The following is a 20190-nucleotide window of genomic DNA, read 5'->3' on the forward strand; positions in this document are numbered from 1 at the left end:
ACTAACAATATAAAGCCCAGCTTTTGCTAACAATTTGTAAGCAGCTACAGCAGTAGTTTTTTTTTCTTTTGGGATAAAGGCTTTATCAAAACTAAACAGATCTAAACCCCAAGAAATACCACCTCCACCTTTCAGCAACGGAGGGGTTACATGCCTCACTTGGTGCTGTCATCTTCTTTATGGCTACTTCTGGGTGCCAGGTTTTTGACCTCTTTGTTGGACGATGGAGTAATGACATATCCGACACAGTTTGTTGGGATGAATGATTCCCACGCATCCACAGGAGTGATCTCACACTGGCCAATAAAGATGACCAAAAACCGGCACCCAGAAGAAGCCAGGTAGAAGATGTTATTAAGGGACCTCGAGGGTGTCCAGTGGGGCAGAGTCGCAGCCAGCTGCTGCTGCCTGCTGTGTGATCTTCCCCCACCCACCCCCTATTCTCCTAACAGTGGCAGTGAGCGATACACAGAGAGATGCGGGATGTGTATGTTGAGATCCCCCACTTGCCCCCCAAATCTGAGGGACTAGAACCATTGAAGAGGAGCTAAGAGGACCTGTTCACCTATATCAGAGAAAGGGGACAGGCCTGCATTTGCCAGAGCTGGCTTCAGAGACTGAGTTTGAGAGACAGAGTCGCTGTATCTTCAAGATTGCAGTTGAGAGACTGTGGCCTGTGTAAAGAAGCAGGATCCATCACCTGGAACCTGCTGATTGCCAAGCCATTGGAACCAGACTAGTTACCTGCCAGGAAGTGGTAAGCTGAACTAGCAAAACTCCCTCCACACACTGTTAGCCCGTATAGAGACTGCTCCTACTTAGTAGCCTATCTCCAATTATCCACCCACACTCTTAAAGCGACAGTGCAAAACCTAAAGAAGCTCCCCACTGGAAGACGGACAATGTTAATTACTAAGTGCAAGGTACTTTCTACCACCTTTAGGGGTATCCCACATTAAAAATGCGTATGCCCATCCACTATTGGGGTTGTATGCACAAGGTGTCTACCAGGACACTTTCTATCCTTCTGAATTGGTTGATGCTATTCAATTTAATCTAATCTTGCTATAGCTTTTTTGAGTGCCAGTTAGTGGGTCATTGACCATATTGCCCTTCTTTGTGCAGCCCCAGCCCCCCCCCCCCCCTTATAGTTGACAAATAAAAAATAAGTGCAGTGCTAAGTGATAAAACAATAGTGAAAAGAAAAATGTACATAAATAATAATATATCAAGAAATATGCTGAATTAATAGCACAAACTCTGCTTAAATATAATAGATTTGCACACTAGAATTAAGCATATATAATAAACATCAACAAAATTATTATTTAAAGTGACTAAAAATATCTGGTGAAAAAATGCTAAAAGTGAAAACTAAGGCAGAGTCCCAAAAAGTGAAAGTATAGTGAAAATCAGTCCATAGATACAAGTCCTTAGGTGAATTACCAACAAAGACCAGAGAGTATGAAATGCCTTTGCCAAGTGGAAAAACACCCAGCAAGTGAGCAAATATTCTCCTTACCGACTCCAAAGACCAATAGAATGGTCTCAGCAAGTCCAGGGAATTCGTTCTCCCAAAAACCTATGCCACAATACAGCTGATCCTGGATCGATACCGCTCAGGGAATATAAATAATAAAAGCTCCCATTGTGTAGTATTTAACCACTTGCCGACCGCCGCACGACGATGTACGTCGACAGAATGGCACGGGCAGGCATATGGGCGTACATGTACGTCCCTGCCTTCCCGCGGGTGGGGGGCCCGATCGGGCCCCCCCCGGTGCCAGCGGCGGTCGGTTTTCGTTCAGAAGCGATCCGGGATGAGGGGGCGGCCATTCATTCATGGCCACCCCCTCTCGATCGCTCCTGACGAATGGAAGTGAGGCGTGACATCACTTCCTCTCCTGTAATGTAAACACAGGAGAGGAAGTGATGTAATCTCTCCTCCGTGTCGGTATTTTTCGTTCCGGCACCGAGGAGAGAGCATCGGTGAGTTGCACCAACACGACACTTCACAGTAGAACATGCCAGGCACACTCACACCCCCCCTTCACCCCCCGATCACCCCCCCAATCACCCCTGCCCCCCCAGTCACAGTGACACCAATAGCATTTTTTTTTTTTTTTGCTTTGGTGTCATTTGTGACTGTAATAACTGTTAGGGCAGTTAGGGTTAGCCCCCTTTAGCTCTAGGGTACCCCCCTAACCCCCCCAATAAAGGTTTAACCCCGTGATCACCCCCCGTCGCCAGTGTCACTAAGGCTGGGTTCACATTGCAGCGGTTTATGAGAACGGATGTGATTCGCACCGCACTGCAGTGCAAATCACATCCGATCTCTGTGCGATTCGAGTTCAGCCATACAGATAGTATGGCTGAATTTGCGTCGCACCCGCCGCAAACTCGCACGGGACCCTTTTTTTGGTCCGCAGCAGAATCGGATCGCATGGGTGTTCACACCATGCGATCCGAGTTTGCAGATCGCACTGCGATATGCGAACTGATCTGGGGGTGTCATTAACATTTCACTGACACTCCCAGCAGTTCGCATAGGGCAGTGTGAACTGCCGCCGGGAGGCATGCGATGCGGGAACCCGCCGCGGATTCGTGGCGTTCCCGCATCGCTCCAGTGTGAACCCAGCCTAATAAGCGATCGTTTTTCTGATCGCTGTATTAGTGTCACAGGTGACGCTAGTTAGGCAGGTAGGTATTTAGGTTCGCCGTAGCTTTTTATAGCGCCAGGGACCCCCATATACTACCGCATAAAGCCCCCTGATTGCCCCCTAGTTAACCCTTTCACCAGTGATCACCATATAACTGTTACAGGTGACGCTGGTTGGTTAGTTATTTTTTTAAAGTTTCAGGGCACCCGCCATTTATTACCTAGTCTCACTAGTGTACCCCTAAATTTAGGGGTGTCTACTTTCCAAAATGGGGTCATTTGGGGGGGGTTTGTGCCATCTTGGCATTTTATGGCCTTCAAAACTGTAACGCCCTTAGAAAACCTGAAGGCGGTTCTTGGTTTTCGGGGCCCCGTACGCGGCTAGGCTCCCAAAAAGTCCCACATATGTGGTATCCCCGTACTCAGGAGAAGCAGCAGAATTTATTTTGGGGTGTCATTTCACATATGCCCATGGTATGCGTGAGCAATATATCATTTAGTGACAACTTTGTGAAAAAATAAAATAAAAAAAAAGTTTGTAATTTTCCCGCAACTTGTGGCAAAATATAAAATATTCCATGGACTCAACATGCCTCTCAGCAAATAGCTTGGGGTGTCTACTTTCTAAAATGGGGTCATTTGTGGGGGTTTTGTGCCATCTTGGCATTTTATGGCCTTCAAAACTGTAATAGGTAGTGAGGCGTGAAGTCAAATATTTACGCCCTTAGAAAACCTGAAGGCAGTTCTTGGCTTTCGGGGCCCCGTACGCGGCTAGGCTCTCAAAAAGTCCCACATATGTGGTATCCCCGTACTCAGGAGAAGCAGCAGAATTTATTTTGGGGTGTCATTTTACATATGCCCATAGCATGTGTGAGCAATATATCATTTAGTGACAACTTTGTGTAAAAAAAATTCATTATTCAATCGCTTGAGGCAAAAAAATAAAATATTCAATGGGCTCAACATGCCACTTATCAATTTCCTTAGGGGGTCTACTTTCCAAAATGGGGACATTTGGGGGGGTTATGTACTGCCCTGCCATTTTAGCACCTCAAGAAATGAGATAGGCAGTCGTAAACTAAAAGCTGCATAAATTCCAGAAAACGTACCTTAGTTTGTAGATGTGACAACTTTTGCGCAAACCAATAAATATACAGTTATTGACATTTTCTCCAGTCATCTTCCAGGACGGCACACCTGAGAGATGACTGGTCCACCTGACAGGAAACACAATCAACAACGAATTTAAAAGTCCCCACCCTTCCCTCAGACCCTCAGTTCTTGATTGTGTTTCCCACAGGATGACAGCGAAACCAAGTTTCTTTCTAAAAAGTTTTTTCCTTGGGGTCTGGGACCCTGTGTTTTTTTCTCGTGAGGTTCTTTTTTCCTTTTAGGGACTTAAACAGACAGGGTCTGTGGTGCTCCCTTGTATACCCCCAAGAGAAATCTTGGGGGGGTATGCCTCATTCAAGGTCTCCTTAGGGAGCCTTGTATGAGCCTCGTGGGACAGGGGAGTTGTCCCAGTAGGCTATTCCCCTGTTGTATTGGCCTACCTGCACATTCGTTGGTGGAGTGGTGAGGTGATGCCTTTCCTTATGCGGACGCGGATGGCGTGCGTTCCAACGCCACAGCGCATGTCCGGAAGTCCAAGGGCGTCACTTCCGGGTATCGAGTTCCGGAAGTTGAGATGGCTGGACGCACCGATGTGCGTTCCAGCCTCAGTGCGCAGGACCGGAAGAGGCCGTGCGTCATTTCCGGGCGACGGACCTCCTTAAAGATGGCGCCGAGCGGCGCGGTTTTTCAAACAGAACGGGTGTGCTGTAATACACCCAGTCTCCTCGTCCTGCAAGACGCTTTCCTGGCACTTGGAAAAGACAACAAGGGGATGCTCGAGACCTGATCCAGCGATCCTGCAGGGCAGCAAATCGCCATGGAAGAGGAAGGTCCGTCTGAGCAGACAGTCGTTGAGGTCGCCACTGGGGGTGAGTGATCCAACTTTATTTAGGGGCAGGGTTCTCGGGGTAGAGCTCCTGTGCCCCTTTTAGGACTTGTGTAGCTAAAATTGTCTATTTTTTGACTATTCCCAGGGACCGAAAGCTCTGCCCAGGGGTCAGCTGCTAGGTCTAAGGGGAAGGTTACTTCAAAGTCCAGGCGTTGTGGTTACTGTAACGCTAAGTTAGCACAAGACCACTCCAAGCCTTTCTGCGATCGATGTATCATCAAGCTCGCAGGCAGGGAGACCGCTCAGGTCGTGAAGGAATGTAGGGCCTTACAAGCAGAAATGTTGGCTACCCTTCAAACTTTTCAGTCCACCCTTGTGAAGGGTTTGCAGGAAGTACCGTCAGAGAGTGAGACTCCTCAGTTACAGGAAAATCTTTCCACATCTTATGCGGAAAGTTCCCAGGGCCAAGTCTCCCTATTATCTGAAGTGGAGGAAGGCCAAGTACCAGATTGTAGTTCTGGAGAGGAAGATTCAAACCAAGATAGCCAGGGGGAGGCTAAGCTTGGGGGATTTTTGTTCCCGAGTGAGGACATGGAGGGTTTATTAAAAGCCATTTACGCCTCAGAAGATATTCAGGTTCCCTCTGCTCAAGTCTCAGCTCAAGATAGAGTATATAGAGGTCTAGGAAGGTTACAGACCAGAACCTTTCCCATCCACCAGTCTCTGAAGGAGATAATCCTTAGAGAATGGAAGGAACCTGAACGCAAGCTTCTCAAACTGAAAGCTTGGAAAAGGAGGTGTCCCTTTAAAGATGAGGAGGAGGAAAAATTTTTTAAGGCTCCTCGCTTGGATGCAGCCTTAGCACAAGTATCTAAGAGGTCTGACTTATCCTTTGAGGATTCCGGAAATATCCAGGATCAGATGGATAGAAAGTCGGAAACTTTACTCAAAAGAGCCTGGGAGGCGAATGCGGCAGCAATGGCGCCTGCCCTAGCTTCCGCCTGTGTAGCCAGAAATGCTGACACCTGGCTGGGCAAATTAATGGATCATGTTTCCCGCAGTAAGGAGGCTAAAGAGATTGTAGACTCGCTGGAAGTAATCAGTCGAGCAGTAGCATATGTGGCAGATGCAGCTGTAGAAACTGTTAGGACCACAGCTAAAGCAGCAGCACTTTTGAACTCTTCCAGGAGAGCTCTATGGGTCAAGACTTGGGATGGGGATTTTACTTCCAAGTCTCGCCTATGCGGTATCCCCTTTGAGGGTTCCTTGCTGTTTGGTTCAGGCCTAGATCAGGTTTTGTCCCGATCTACGGAGAAGGGCAAGAAATTTCCTGTAAGGCCCAAGAAAGAAAGGGGTAAGAAATTTTTTCGAGGCCCCTATTCAAAGTCTCATCATAAGGGGAAAACTGAACCAAGGAGAAAATGGAACTTGGGGAAAGGAAAAGAAAAAAGTACAATTCTTTTCTCCAGCTCCGGAGCCTCTCAGAAAGAAGGCAAATGACGCCACCGTAAAGGTAGGCGCAAGACTCCGCGATTTCCTTCCACAGTGGGAAAGGATCACGCAGAGTCCATACATTCTAAACCTTTTAGAAGTGGGGTACAGACTAGAATTTCAGACCCATCCCCCACAGGAATTTCTGGTTACTTTTCCTCCCAGGGACCCAACCAAGGCAGAAGGGTTACTGAAAAATCTAAAGGAGCTAGCAGAGCAAAGGGTTATTACTCCAGTACCAACCAATCAGCTTACCCAGGGTTTTTACTCACACGTATTTGTGGTTCCAAAACCCTCAGGAAAATTTCGGTTGATAATAAACTTGAGAAGACTCAACCGTTACCTGCTTCACAAGAAGTTCAGGATGGAGAGTATCTACTCAGTAAGAAAGCATCTGCAGAGAGGAGTCTTTATGGTCACCCTGGACCTAAAAGACGCTTATCTACACGTACCCATTGCTCCCGAACACCAGAAGTACCTACGCTTCGCAGTTTGTATACAGCAGAGGATACAACACTGGCAGTTCAGGGCTCTCCCCTTTGGGCTGGCGGCAAGTCCGAGGATATTCACAAAGGTGTTAGCCGAAGTAGTGGCATACCTACACCTGCAGGGGATAAGGTTAATACCCTACCTGGACGACTTGCTGATCTACAGTGTCGATCAGAGGCAAGCAGTAATAGACAGAGACATCGTGTTGGAAACTCTGGAGACCTTGGGCTGGATGGTCAGTCAGGAGAAGTCCTCACTGACTCCATCTCAGTCCAAGTTATACCTAGGCTACCTGTTAGACTCGCAGGCACAGAAGGTATTCTTACCAACAGAAAAGGTAACGAAGGTCCAGAATGCGGTTGTCACCCTTCTCGAAAGAGGAGAAGCCTCTCTGAGATATATAATGAGATTGCTGGGCCTCATGACGGCCTGCATTCCGGCAGTAACCTGGGCACAACTCCATTCTCGGGAGCTTCAGTCTTTTCTACTTGCCTCATGGGGAGGAAAAAGAGAAACATTAGAGAACAGAGTGCCCATCACAGAGGAGGTATCTCGTTCTCTGCGGTGGTGGCTCGACCCACAGAATTTGTTGAATGGTCGCCCCTGGTCTCAGGTAAACCCTTTGGTCGTAACCACGGACGCCAGCGCCTGGGGTTGGGGGGCTCATCTGGGAAACCGATATTCCCAGGGGTCCTGGAACCACAGCCAAGCCAGGGAGTCTTCCAATTTCAGGGAGCTTCTGGCAGTAGGAAAAGCCCTAGACTATTTCCGAGAGGAACTGCAGGACAGGGAGGTTCAGGTCCTCTCGGACAACCTGGTCACGGTGGCATACCTAAACCACCAAGGAGGGACAAGGTCGGACAAACTAAGACGGTTAGCGCAACAGATCCTTGTGAAGGCAGAAAAGAGGGTCCTTTCATTGTCAGCGATTCACATAAAGGGCTCACTCAATCTGCAAGCAGATTTTCTAAGCAGACAGCCCATCCTTCAGGGGGAATGGGGATTGAGCAAAGAAATCTTCTTCCTGGTGTGCAAACATTTTGGCAAGCCAGAAATAGATTTGTTCGCTTCCCGGGAGAATGCGAAGGTTCTCAGGTTTTTCTCCCTTTACAAGGATCAAGAAGCAGAAGGGATAGACGCTCTTGTACAAGTATGGGATTTCAGACTGGCCTATGCCTTTCCCCCATTGGTGCTCCTTCCCAGAGTCCTGCAAAAATTAACCTACTCAAGGTCAGTCCTGATACTGATAGCACCCTGGTGGCCCAAGAGAGTTTGGTTTCCCACCATTCAGAGTCTCGCGATAGCTCCCCCACTGCATCTGCCGGTGCAACGAGACCTACTCAGTCAGGGTCCAGTCTTTCACCCCGACCCGGGTCGTCTCTCTCTGACAGCATGGCTATTGAAAGGGAAATACTCCGAGACAGGGGCTGTTCGGAAAAAGTGATAGATACTCTTCTCCTCAGTAGGAAAGGCGTCACCAGAAAGATTTATGCAAAGGTCTGGAAAGTCTTCTCCCACTGGTTACAGTCTAAGGAGGGGGCTCTCCAGATGATACCCACCATCCTAGACTTTCTTCAGGAGGGGGTGGACCAGGGTTTGGCAGTTAGCACCCTAAAGGTCCAGGTGGCAGCCCTGTCCGTGTTTTTTGATAGGAAGCTAGGACAGGAGCCGCTAATAAAAAGATTTTTATCGGCCAGGGAAAGGGTAGTTCCAGTTAGGTCGGTCAGTTGCCCTCCATGGGATCTGTCCCTGGTATTAGATGCCCTAACAAGGGGGCCTTTTGAGCCGGTGGCTCAAATTTCGGTTAAGCTTTTATCATTTAAGTTGGCCTTCCTCCTGGCTATCACTACGGCCAGGAGGGTGAGTGATATACAGGCTCTGTCGATTAAAGAGCCGTTTTTGCGCATCCTAGAGGATAGGGTAATCCTCACTCAGGATCCTCTTTATTTGCCAAAGGTTGCTTCATTATTTCACAGAACACAGGAGATTATTCTCCCGTCCTTTTGCCAGAATCCTAAGAATAAGGAAGAAGAAAGATTTCATTTCTTAGATGTCAGGCGTTGTCTCCTAGTCTATTTAGAAAGGGTGAAAGACTTTAGGAGATCCAGTCATTTATTGGTCACTTTTTCAGGGAAGAAAAAGGGTCTTCAAGCATCTAAATCTACGATAGCTAGATGGGTTAGACAGACCATATCCATAGCTTATAGACAGGCAGGTAAACCAGTACCAACCCGCCTTAAGGCGCATTCAGCTAGATCCCTAGCGACCTCCTGGGCAGAGAGGGCAGGCGCCTCAATTGACCAGATCTGCAGAGCAGCAACATGGACGAGCCATAGAACATTTCTGAGGCACTACAGAGTGGAGCTGTTGTCCCCTCAGGATTTGGCATTTGGCAGGAAGGTCCTACAAGCGGTTGTCCCGCCCTAAAGGTAGGCCTGAACTTCTTGCTTATCCTCTCAGGTGTGCCGTCCTGGAAGATGACTGGAGAAAATGACCAGTTACACTTACCGGTAACGTCTTTTCTAGGAAATCTTCCAGGACGGCAGGCCTACTCCCTACCCTTGTTTTATTGGTGTGATATATTGATTCTTCACAGAATGTTCCCTCTGACACTGGTGTGGGATTTTCTTTACCATAACTGAGGGTCTGAGGGAAGGGTGGGGACTTTTAAATTCGTTGTTGATTGTGTTTCCTGTCAGGTGGACCAGTCATCTCTCAGGTCTGGAAGATTTCCTAGAAAAGACGTTACCGGTAAGTGTAACTGGTCATTTTTTTTACCAAAGACATGTGGCTGAATACATTTTGGCCTAAATGTATGACTAAAATTGAGTTTATTGGATTTTTCTAATAACAAAAAGTAGAAAATATCATTTTTTTTCAAAATTTGCGGTCTTTTTACGTTTATATCGCAAAAAATAAAAATCGCAGAGGCAATCAAATACCATCAAAAGAAAGCTCTATTTGTGGGAAGAAAAGGACGCAAATTTTGTTTGGGTACAACATTGCATGACCGCGCAATTACCAGTTAAAGCAGCGCAGTGCCAAATTGTAAAAAGACCTCTGGTCATTGACCAGCAAAATGGTCCGGTCTGAAAGTGGTTAAATAAAGAATTTTAATAAAAATAAATAGATCGCACTTACAAGAAAGTTGCAATATAAAATCATCAGTGTCCCATAACACTCTCCCTGCTCGCTGTCCTCCACAGAGTAAAATTTTATAACCGAAAAGAAGAATTTTCTTTCTTTATTTGTTTAGCAAAACATAAAACCCCAGTGGTGATCAAATACCACCAAAAGAAAGCTCTATTTGTGGAAACAAAATGATAAAAAATGTTGTTTGGGTACAGTGTTGCATTACCGCACAATTGTCTTTCAAAATGCGACAGCACTGAAAGCTGAAAATTGGCCTGGGCAGGAAGGTGGGTGAAAGTGCCCTGTATTGAACGACAAATTTTAACCACATTTTCAAGTGCTTAGATACCCCTAGGTCACAATTAACATGTTGGATTAAAGCTCAGCTGTGCTATCACTGTCGTTAGCATTGCTGTCTTTATTTTCAGTGGCATCCCCCTGTCACAACTCATTAGGTTTGTCTTGGGTCTATGTATAGTTGTACACACTCTCATGTTTATTGTTTGGGACAGTAGCTTTAAAATGGTCTTAAACCCTTGCATATATCAGGTGAAGTAACTGGCCTCAGGTGATGCACAATTATTCTACAGGTGTATCTGTTTATCCGCAGTCTTCTTCCTTCTACGACCACTCAAAGTGCAAAATCTATAACGCTTGTCTGAGCGCTACACACTACAGAGGGATGGGCTTTGTTCATTATTTCATGTCTGAGGTTTACAATCAATTCAAGATACACTTGTTCATGGAAGTGTTTGTGACCAAATACAGATATGGACCCTTCAAATTTAAATAAAATGCGTTCATGTGATGGATCTGCATATAATTATGCAGCATATGCTACAGTAAATGGGTAGAGGGATGTAGATCTTTTTGTTTTCTCATGTCTTCATAGAGAGCAAATAGGTTGCTAGATATATGAGAGGAAGACATATGTTCCACCTGTCTATAGCTGCAGGGGTCCAGGTTGGAATTACGTTCTTATGCCTTAAATTATGGATTCTGTCATGTCAATACTCTCTTGATGACTTCAAACAGAGAATACAAATGCTGATAACTCAACCTTTTATTCCTGAGATACATCTCTGCCAGCCAGCACAGAAAACATTGGTAGGACTTATACAGTAATTTACTACTGTGGATAAAATACCGCTTGTTCCGATCTTCATGATTTTTTTAAAAGCCAGCAGCTACAAATACTGCAGCTGCTGACTTTTAAAATAGTGACACTTACCTGCCCAGCGCGCCCGTGATGTCGGCACCCGAAGCCGATCTCTTGATCGTCTCTCGGGTGCTGCCGCCGCCATCTTGGGTAGGGGAATCAGAAAGTTCCCTACTGCGCATGCGCGAGTCGCGCTGCGCAATAAGGATGGTCCCGCTGCCTCTGGGATCTGTGTGTTTCCCAGCAGGCAGCGGGGGACTTTCGGAAAGGGGCGTAATCTACGCCCCTTTCCGCAGAGGGCTATCCCGGAAGTGGGTGCAGATACCTGTACTGTACAGGTATCTGCACCCCCCTCCCCCCTGAAAGGTGCCAATTGTTGCGCCGGAGGGGGGAGGATTCCAATGAGCGGAAGGTCCACTTTAGGGTGGACCTCCGCTTTAAATAAACATTACACACAGAACTACTGGGAATTACACAAGATTTTTCTAAGAATAACTAAAATCTGTATAATAAGAAATAATGGGATGGAAGATCTAAAGGTAATTCTGGATAATTCCTAAAAAAAATCTTACTATGTTCTACATTTCAGTTATTTCTTCTGTATGTTTCAATTGTTAATCTGTTGAAAGCACGCTACTCTCAACAATTGTCTCTTTTTAAAAAGCATCTCCACTAAATCTTCAAAAGAAAGAGTCAAGGGTCATGTTTCAGTGCTTCCTCTCTTCCTAAGACTTCGCGTGACGTCACACAAGCGCCGGCGGGTCCGTGTGAGTGTGTATAACGGAGAGCGGTGTAGGCCAATAGGAGGCTTAGACGTGCTGTATGTTTTCTGTATGTTTGCTCACGCCGCAAGCCCAAGTGAGCCAATCATTCAGTACGGAGCAGGAGATGAGGCAGTTGTGGAACTGAACATGCTAACAAACATTGGATGTCAGTGAGTGCAAACTTCATATGTTACAAATTAATTTTTCAAATAAACAATAATATACTAGGGTAGGCGTGTGCTTTCTTTTTGCTCTATATACTATAAGGGTCAATTCTATATTGGATATTTACTGAAAACTAGTTGATTTCCTTCAGCCAAAAAAACAGCTGTAATAAAATTGAGGTGTGTTCAAATGCTCCCACCTGGGTCATAAACAGCACTTAAGACCAAGAGAGTTAGATTTACTAAAGGCAAATATGCATTTTGCACTCTGCAAGAGCAGTTGCTCTAGAGCGGGGATATTCAATTAGTGGACCTCCAGCTGTTGCAAAACTACAAGTCTCATCATCCCTCTGCCTCTGGGTGTCATGCTGATGGCTGTCAGAGTCTTGCTATCCCTCATGGGACTTGTAGTTCTGCAACAGTTGGAGGTCCGTTAATTACATATCCCTGCTCTAGAGATTAGTAAATGAGCAGAAGCTCTACTGACTTCCATCATCCAATTATGGAAAATAAAGAAACTGCATTTTTTTCTTGCACATCTACATAGAAAGTGAAGTTTTACCTCATTTACTAACCTCTGGAGTAACTGCACTCGCAAATGTACTTTTCAAATTGCACAGTCTATTTGCAATTAGTAAATCACCCCCTGAGGGTTATCACACTTGCCCTTACCCCAGCTAAACCATACTCATACTTGTATTAGCACTACACTTTAAAGTGATTGTGAAGCCTAAACATTTTTTTTGGTTCTCACCTCCTGTCCTCAGGACCCACTAACAGGCCAGATTTTAAGTATTACCTTGGAGAGATACAGACTAGAATACTGCAATCACTGAGCATAAAATGATATCACCTGTGATGTATTTCAGTTATCTTGCAAACCTGGCCTGTTTTGCATCCTGTGGACAGGGGTTGAGAACCGCTGACCTAATGCATTCCTTGTATTAAGGTAAAAAATGTTTAGGTGTCAGCATTGCCCCCTTTACTCACCTAAGCCCTCATTCAATCCAGCACTGTGCACTTCTGCAGTTCTCTCCCCTCACTTCTGGGTTTTGCAGGGGCACCGTGAGCCGTTGGCTCCCATTGCTGTCAATCAAAGCCAGTGATGGTGGAGCGGGGGCAGGGCTGAGTCTGTGTCAATGGATGCAGCAGCAGGGCTCGGGTACAAGCACACACGAATGACCCCCATGGGAAGTAGTTCTCATGTGGGTACTGAACAGAGGGGAGGGGCCAGGAGCGCTGGCGGGGGACCCGAATACAGGAGGTTGGCAGACGCTCTGTGTTACAGAGCAGGCAAGTATAGACCTGTTTTTGTTTTGCTTTGTTTGTTTTTTTATTCACCTATACAATCCTTTTAAAGTCCTTCCTTCTGTTGCAAGTTGATGAATCTTTTGCTAGGTGGAGGTAGTTACTTCTATTGCCTGAAAGAACCATATTTGATGGGGGCACGGAGACCATTCTAGGGATACCCAGAGGGTGTTTAACCCCTTACAGGGGAAGGTGCAATGTGACCTATTTTCTATATGGGTCAACATCTTCAGGTGAGAGGGTAAATTGGCAGGTGGTAGATTCTATTATATTATATCTATTATATCTTACATGGGTTATTTAAATATAATTAGTGTTGTTTTTTTCACTATTATGAGTTTGTAATTGATACTATGTGTATCTTACAGCATGCAGGACATTTGTTTTATATTATATTGTTTATGTTGCATTATCTGTGGGTTTGAGGTCTCAATATTTTTTGCCAGCTGTGCAGCACTATAGAAGCATTAAAATAACACTAAACAGTGGCTTTGTTTATGGGGGTGCAGACTACACTCGGGTGACACCTGCCAGAGGATTGACACCATCAAGTAGCACTACGCAGCAGCAGGACAGAGCAGTGTCAGGCTAGGGGAGGGGGTAGGGGTGGGGTGACTGAGCACTGTGTCAGGCTAGAGGAGGGGGTAGGGGTGGGGTGACAGAGCACTGTGTCGGGGCGGGGGGGGGGGAGATTTGATTAGAGGTGAAAGGTTGGTAGTTTTGGGCAGGGACTTGCACTTGTGTTGGGCTGCAAAGAATTGGCAACATAGGGAATAGCCTGTTCTTCTTCAGTTAGCCACTGCCCCCCCCCCTTTCCCCCATAACCAGCCTTTGCAGCAAGGAGCATTGGATGGCAACATATGTCAAGAAAAATCCAAGGAAAATTCCAAGCTCTACTTACCGACCAGCCTGCGACCAACCAATCTGACTTGTCTAATGCCCTGTACACACGGTCGGAAATTCCGATGGAAAAAGTCTGATGATTATGTTGTCAGAAAATCCGATCATGATGTGGGCTCTATCTGACTTTTCTGTTGGATTTTCCAATGCACAAAGTTTCAGAGCAGGATCCAAAATTTTCAGACAACAAAATCCGAGCGCATAAATTCCGATCGTGTGTAGACAATTCCGATGGACAACGGGCCACACATGCTCAGAATAAACTAAGAGACAAAAGCTATTGGCTACTGGCCCATTTATAGTCCCGACATACGTGTTGTATGTCACCTCGTTCAGCACAATCGGATTTTCCGCCAACTTTGTGCGACCGTGTGTATGTAACACAAGTTTCGGACAAAATCTGTCAGAAAAAATCCAACGGATTTTGTGGTCGGAATGTCCGACCATGTATGCAGGGCATTACAGTATGAGTTAAAGTAGACTTCAGACATTTGCAAATATATGCGTAAGCTACAAGCCTCGACAAGGCACCCTGTTACCTGTAGCCCGTACCTCTGGCACACAGTGGAACCACATGCATTCTGATGCATAGATGGAGAAAAGATGGGCTGGAGGGAGCCCATCCCTCTTTAAAGGTACCAGGGCACACTGAACACCTGGCACATGGGTGCCCCCACCTATAACCGGCCGGTTATAGATGGGGGCAGTGGCTAACTTTTTGTACTGTTGATATATTGGTCAGGCAACGCACTGACACCTTTGCAGCCATAGTGCTATGTGCTGGGGGTTCAGTGAGACAAACTCTTTACCACTGGTGGGTTCTTAGAATGGTCAGCTTTTTTTCTCATTTATGCAACACCTGTATCCAAGAAGGAAAAAACTGCTGCTTGAAAAAACTTTACCTGGAGTTTGACTTTAGTTTGTTTGTCAAACCCATCTAAATTTGCTAGTACATCTAATGCTGTGCTCTCCCCACATTGACAATGCTGATATCTAAAGGTGTCTCTTTTCAGTGGAGTGTAGGCATACTAAGACAGGAATATTTAGTTCAGAATGTAAAACTAATGCAGCCGCAATATCTAAGAATTGGTGAACTGCAATATATTACATTTTAGTTTTTGAGTATAATACCACTTTAAGTGTTTAACAGTTTGCCGCTGGGTGGACCATCTGATTATAGCTAGGATAATGCCAGACCTCAAATGTTCAGAAACCTAGGGCACCAAGGCACCTCAAGCTGATCCCCCCCCCCCCCCCCCCCATTCACTTGTGCAAATGCAGGAAAACACTCATACAGAACCTCTAGTACAAAAAGGAGTTTAATCTGGTAGAGAGTATTTTATGTTTTATTCATGTTTGATGATGTATTGTCTACATGTTAATATTTTGTATGAATAAACTTTGCGGGGTGTAATATTACAATTTACTGTACTTGTATAAGTCTTGGGACATTTAAAGGTCCACTTTTTGGTATTTTGATCTGTGAATATTAGAATGGGGTGCCCTTATTGTATGTCCTAGGCATCCTATATTTGTACATTTTTCAGTGAATTATTATCAACACCGGCACCATATTCTTCTTTAGACCTCTCAACCCTTAGTCAGTAGTTGTATTTATTATAGCTGGGACAAATGGAAGTATAGAGATTGCATAGAGTGGAGGTTAATGCAGGTGCATGTTCATTTCTGGACAGGGCATAAAACACTAGCACAGCAACAGCTTGTTCCTCCAGGACAAATTGGAAGCTTGGGGAGAAATTCATAGAAGGTGCCAAATTTTCTGTAAGAGGACACAGATGTTCATGAAAACACAAACAGCAGTTTTTGGATGGGAAGTCTATTTGTATTCACCTAGTAAGTAAAGTCAAAAGAGGTGATGTGTATTTTTGGTAAGATTTGACACAAAATGACTTAAAGAGAAACTACAGAATATTTTCAGTGAGTATAAAGAGAATAAAAACAAAGGGTTTGGGACTTTATATGAGGCACAAGGTGTGTAAAGCCAAGTGCCTCCATCCCCAATTACTGGGCAACGAGGAAAGGAGGACTTTATATGAAGCATGCAACCAGGGAGATAGCACGGCGAGAATGGGTCTGGCAAGTACCTACAGTAGTGTATTAGAACCATGAACATTACATGAAAGCATTGTATAGCAACAATTAGCAATCAATGTTTTGTAGCGGATGACATTTGGGATCAAATGTCACACGTATTGTAAATTTAGTTTTTGGCCTCAGGACAATAAAGGTTCTGAGGGTTAATTATTGTAGGTAGGCCTAACACCAGTCTGGCCAGGCTGTGTTTAGAAGTTCTGCCTGGTCATGTGAATGGTGAGGTGCACATGACAGACCAGAACCAGGTCTGATTGGCTCCTAGAGGGCCGATACCAAAACATCCAATCAGCGGGAGTGCCGGGGCCCGCTGGGGAGACTTGGAGGGGGTACTTAAACAGGTGTGGGTCACGTGTTCAAGGTTCCGGAGTTGTTCATGAGACCCGTGTGGTCTGTTCTGGTTCCAGGACCGGAGTAGCCCAGTGAGGGGTCCTGGTCACGGGGTGTTCGACATCCCGCAACATGTTCCTCGTGGAAGTGACCGGGGGAGGACTCTTCGGAGGAGGGCCGGCAAGTGGCATCCTGAGAAGTGCCTGGTTACTGAGTTGGGAAGGACATTGATGAATTCACAATTTTCCAGTACCATAAAGGAAGTGGGAAACGTTCCAGGTATGGTTGGAAAAAAGTTTATGTATACCGTCAGTTGATCAAGTTTTGAGTCAACGTGCTGACTGCCATGATCTCTGGCTAGAGATCTGTTTAGCCTTGAAGTACCCAGCTGCGAGTGGCTACTCTCTGGGTGGAAATAGAGACTTTGCTAGGCCTGCAGTTAAAGGTACCCGAGTACTTCACCCATGCCCTCTGTTCTCTAAGAGACCGTGTTTGTGAAAGTTCTACTGCAAAATAAACCTTTTTGAAAAGACTTCATCTGTGTCAGTGTACAAGTCGTTGGATATGAACCCTGGGAACCCCTAGACGTGGAGGAGCAGGCCGAGAGAAGGTAACCGGTAAGCCCATTAAGTTAAGGCTTCCCTGAAATGGGTTATGGCCCCTACATTTTATTTATATAGAATATAATGATCATAATAATGATAACATTAACATGATAATATGATGACATAATTCATACTGTAAACATTAAAAACAACCAAATTCACTAAGGCGTGTCTCCACAGTAAATAACCATAATCTTGAATGATTGGTACATTTTTAATTGTAATTTTTTTCCATTTAAATTTTACTGAGGACATGCTAGCATCAATTGTGGCCCAGTGCAACCTGTATGCACAACAATTCATAGCATGTAACCCAGCGTCCTATTATGCCCATCCCTACGAGTGGAGAGCCCTAACAGTGGAGGAGTTAAAAAAAAATTTTGGACCTCACATTCTGTATGGGACTAACCAAAAAAAATTTATTATGTGCATATTGGTCAACCCTTCCCATCCACCACATTCCCATCTTTTCCTCGGTAATGCCCAGAATCAGATATCTCATGATTATGATATTCTACACTACAATGATAATACCTAGTGCCCTCCCCAAAATTACCCAAATTTTGACAAGCTTTATAAGTTTTGGCCACTACTAAATTATTTTTCTGAAATCTTCCCCCAGCTGTTTATCCCAGACCAACACATATGTGTGGATGAGTCCCTTATCAAATTTTCTGGCAGGCTGGGCATGAAACAATTTATTCCTACCAAAAGGGCCCGCTATGGGATGAAGCTTTATAAATTGTGCGACCGAGCTACAGGGTATACATATACCTTCATGGTATACGAAGGGAAGGACACCAAGCTACATCCCCCTAATTGCCCAGACTACATCGGATCAAGCGGGAAATTCGTTTGGGAACTCATAAATCCACTCCTGGAGAAAGGCTACCATTTGTATGTGGACAACTTTTATACTAGTTTGCCCCTGTTCCACAACCTTCACAGAAATAACACTCCAGCATGTGGCACCGTGAGGGCGAACCATAAGGGCTTTCCTCAAAACCTCCTCAACAAGAAGCTAAGAAGAGGGGAATGAGAAAATTCTGTCAGTGAAGTGGAGGGACAGAAGGAATGTCTACGTGCTTTTATCGATCCACAACAATACATTCATTGAGATCACCAGGAGGAATGGACCAATCCAAAAACCAACATGTATCCAAGAATACAATATGTTCATGGGGGTTGTCGACTTCAATAACCAAATGCTTGAACCATGGGCGTCCGCAGGTAGGGGCAAGGGGGGTCAAATGCCCCCCCCTGGAATCAGGGATCAGATCTTAAATTCAACACAGTTCCATCGCTATCGGCTAGCGCTACAGGAAAAAGAACGAGGAGTGTGCTGGGCAGAAGCCAGAGAGAGAAAGACTGAGCCACTGCCAGGGTACAGACATGCTACACTACTGACCGGAGGGATCACTGCTGTAGTTTTGCTGGGTCTGGTAAGAGGGCCTGTTTGCCATTATCCATTACTTATCTTAGGGATTGTACTACGTGTGCAGTCTCTGAGCATGATAATGTGATAAAGACATTGTTGAAAAATGGCGGCGCATAGGTGACCCTAAAATAATGCCCCCCCCTGAAAAAAGTTCTGCGGACGCCCATGGCTTGAACCCTACCTTGCCACAAGATGAACCTACCAGTGGTATAAAAAAAGTTTAAATTTATTTGTTTAATTTGGCCATATACAACAGCTACATTATTTATCACAAATCCACTGAAAGCCTCAAATCCTTCCTTGGCTACAAGGAGAAAATCACCACTGCCCTTGTATTCCCGAATGGCCCACCAGAAACCATTCGATCAGATGTGATTAGCAGACTCTCCGAACGCCACTTTCCTGAAAAAAATCCCTCCCAGACCAACAGGCCAAAAACGGGCAGGAAAAATACCGGCTGTGCACCAAAGGAGGAGTGAGAAGAGACACCAATTATCATTATCCCCAATGTCCTTCCCAACCAGGCCTCTGCATAGTTCACTGTTTCCATTGTTACCATACTTCACTAAATTATTAGTGAAGTATGGTAAACATAACCCTCACTTCCTGCCATTTACCTTCATACCCTTTATGCCTCTACTTGCTCTGTAACTGACCCTGGCTTGTTATTCGACCACGCTTCTGCCTACCGATTCTATTCATACCTCTGCCTGATCTGAACTGACCCTGTTTCTTTTTTCGACCACGCTTCTGCCTACAGATTTTGTTCATACCTCTGCCTGATCTGGAACTGACCATGGCTTGTTATTCGACCACGCTTCTGCCTACCGATTCTGTATGTACCTCTGCCTGATCTGGAACAGATTTGGGTGGGAGAAGCCTCTACCCCTGTCCCCATTCTGTCCTGAACGAGACCCTACTTCTGCCTGCTGCCTGTAGGACCTATACCATGCCTGTCACATGAACTGACCACACCACATGGACCATGTTCCTGCCTACTACCAGGACCAATATTTTGGCACTGCTGACAATCTCTGCCTACACTGACCCTGGACTGTATATGGACAGTATCCCTGCCTACTGCCTGTACTGACTATGGACAGTATTCCTGCCTGTTGCCTGGACAATTGCATTCACTTTTGCTGACCAAGTCCCTGCCTTCTGCTTGAACCAGTGCTATCCTCCTGTGGAAAACCACAGGTAATCTTTTGTGTACCCTTTGCTCAGCAGAATGTATTTTGGGGTGTAATTCTTGGTATGTGCACGCTATGGGGTTGATTTACTAAAGGAAAATGGACTGTGCATTTTGCAAAGTGCAGATGCAATCTGCAAGAGCAGTTGCTCCAGAGCTATTTAAATGAGCAGAAGCTCTGCTGACTTCAATCATCCAATCATGTGCAAGCAAAAAAACTGTTTTTGTTATTTTCCTTGCACATGATTGGGTATTCTTTGCAAAGTGAAGCTTCACTTAATTTAGTAAGCTCTGGCTCAACTGCGCTTACAAAGTGTATAGTCTATTTTCCTTTAGTAAATCAACCCCAGAGTGTCCCTAGAACACCTGATGGTGTTCCATGTATGTGACCAGGCAGTGTAAGAGTCTCACAGCTGTGGTATTGCCATACTCAGGAGGAGTAGCAGAATGTATTTTGGGGTGTAATTTTTGCTATGTACATGCTAGGTGTTGGAAATATCTTATA

Source organism: Lithobates pipiens, unplaced genomic scaffold (genome assembly GCF_037356315.1).
Source record: "Lithobates pipiens isolate NorthernLeopardFrog02 unplaced genomic scaffold, aLitPip1_a1.2 Scaffold_18, whole genome shotgun sequence".
NCBI classification, from domain to species: domain Eukaryota; kingdom Metazoa; phylum Chordata; class Amphibia; order Anura; family Ranidae; genus Lithobates; species Lithobates pipiens.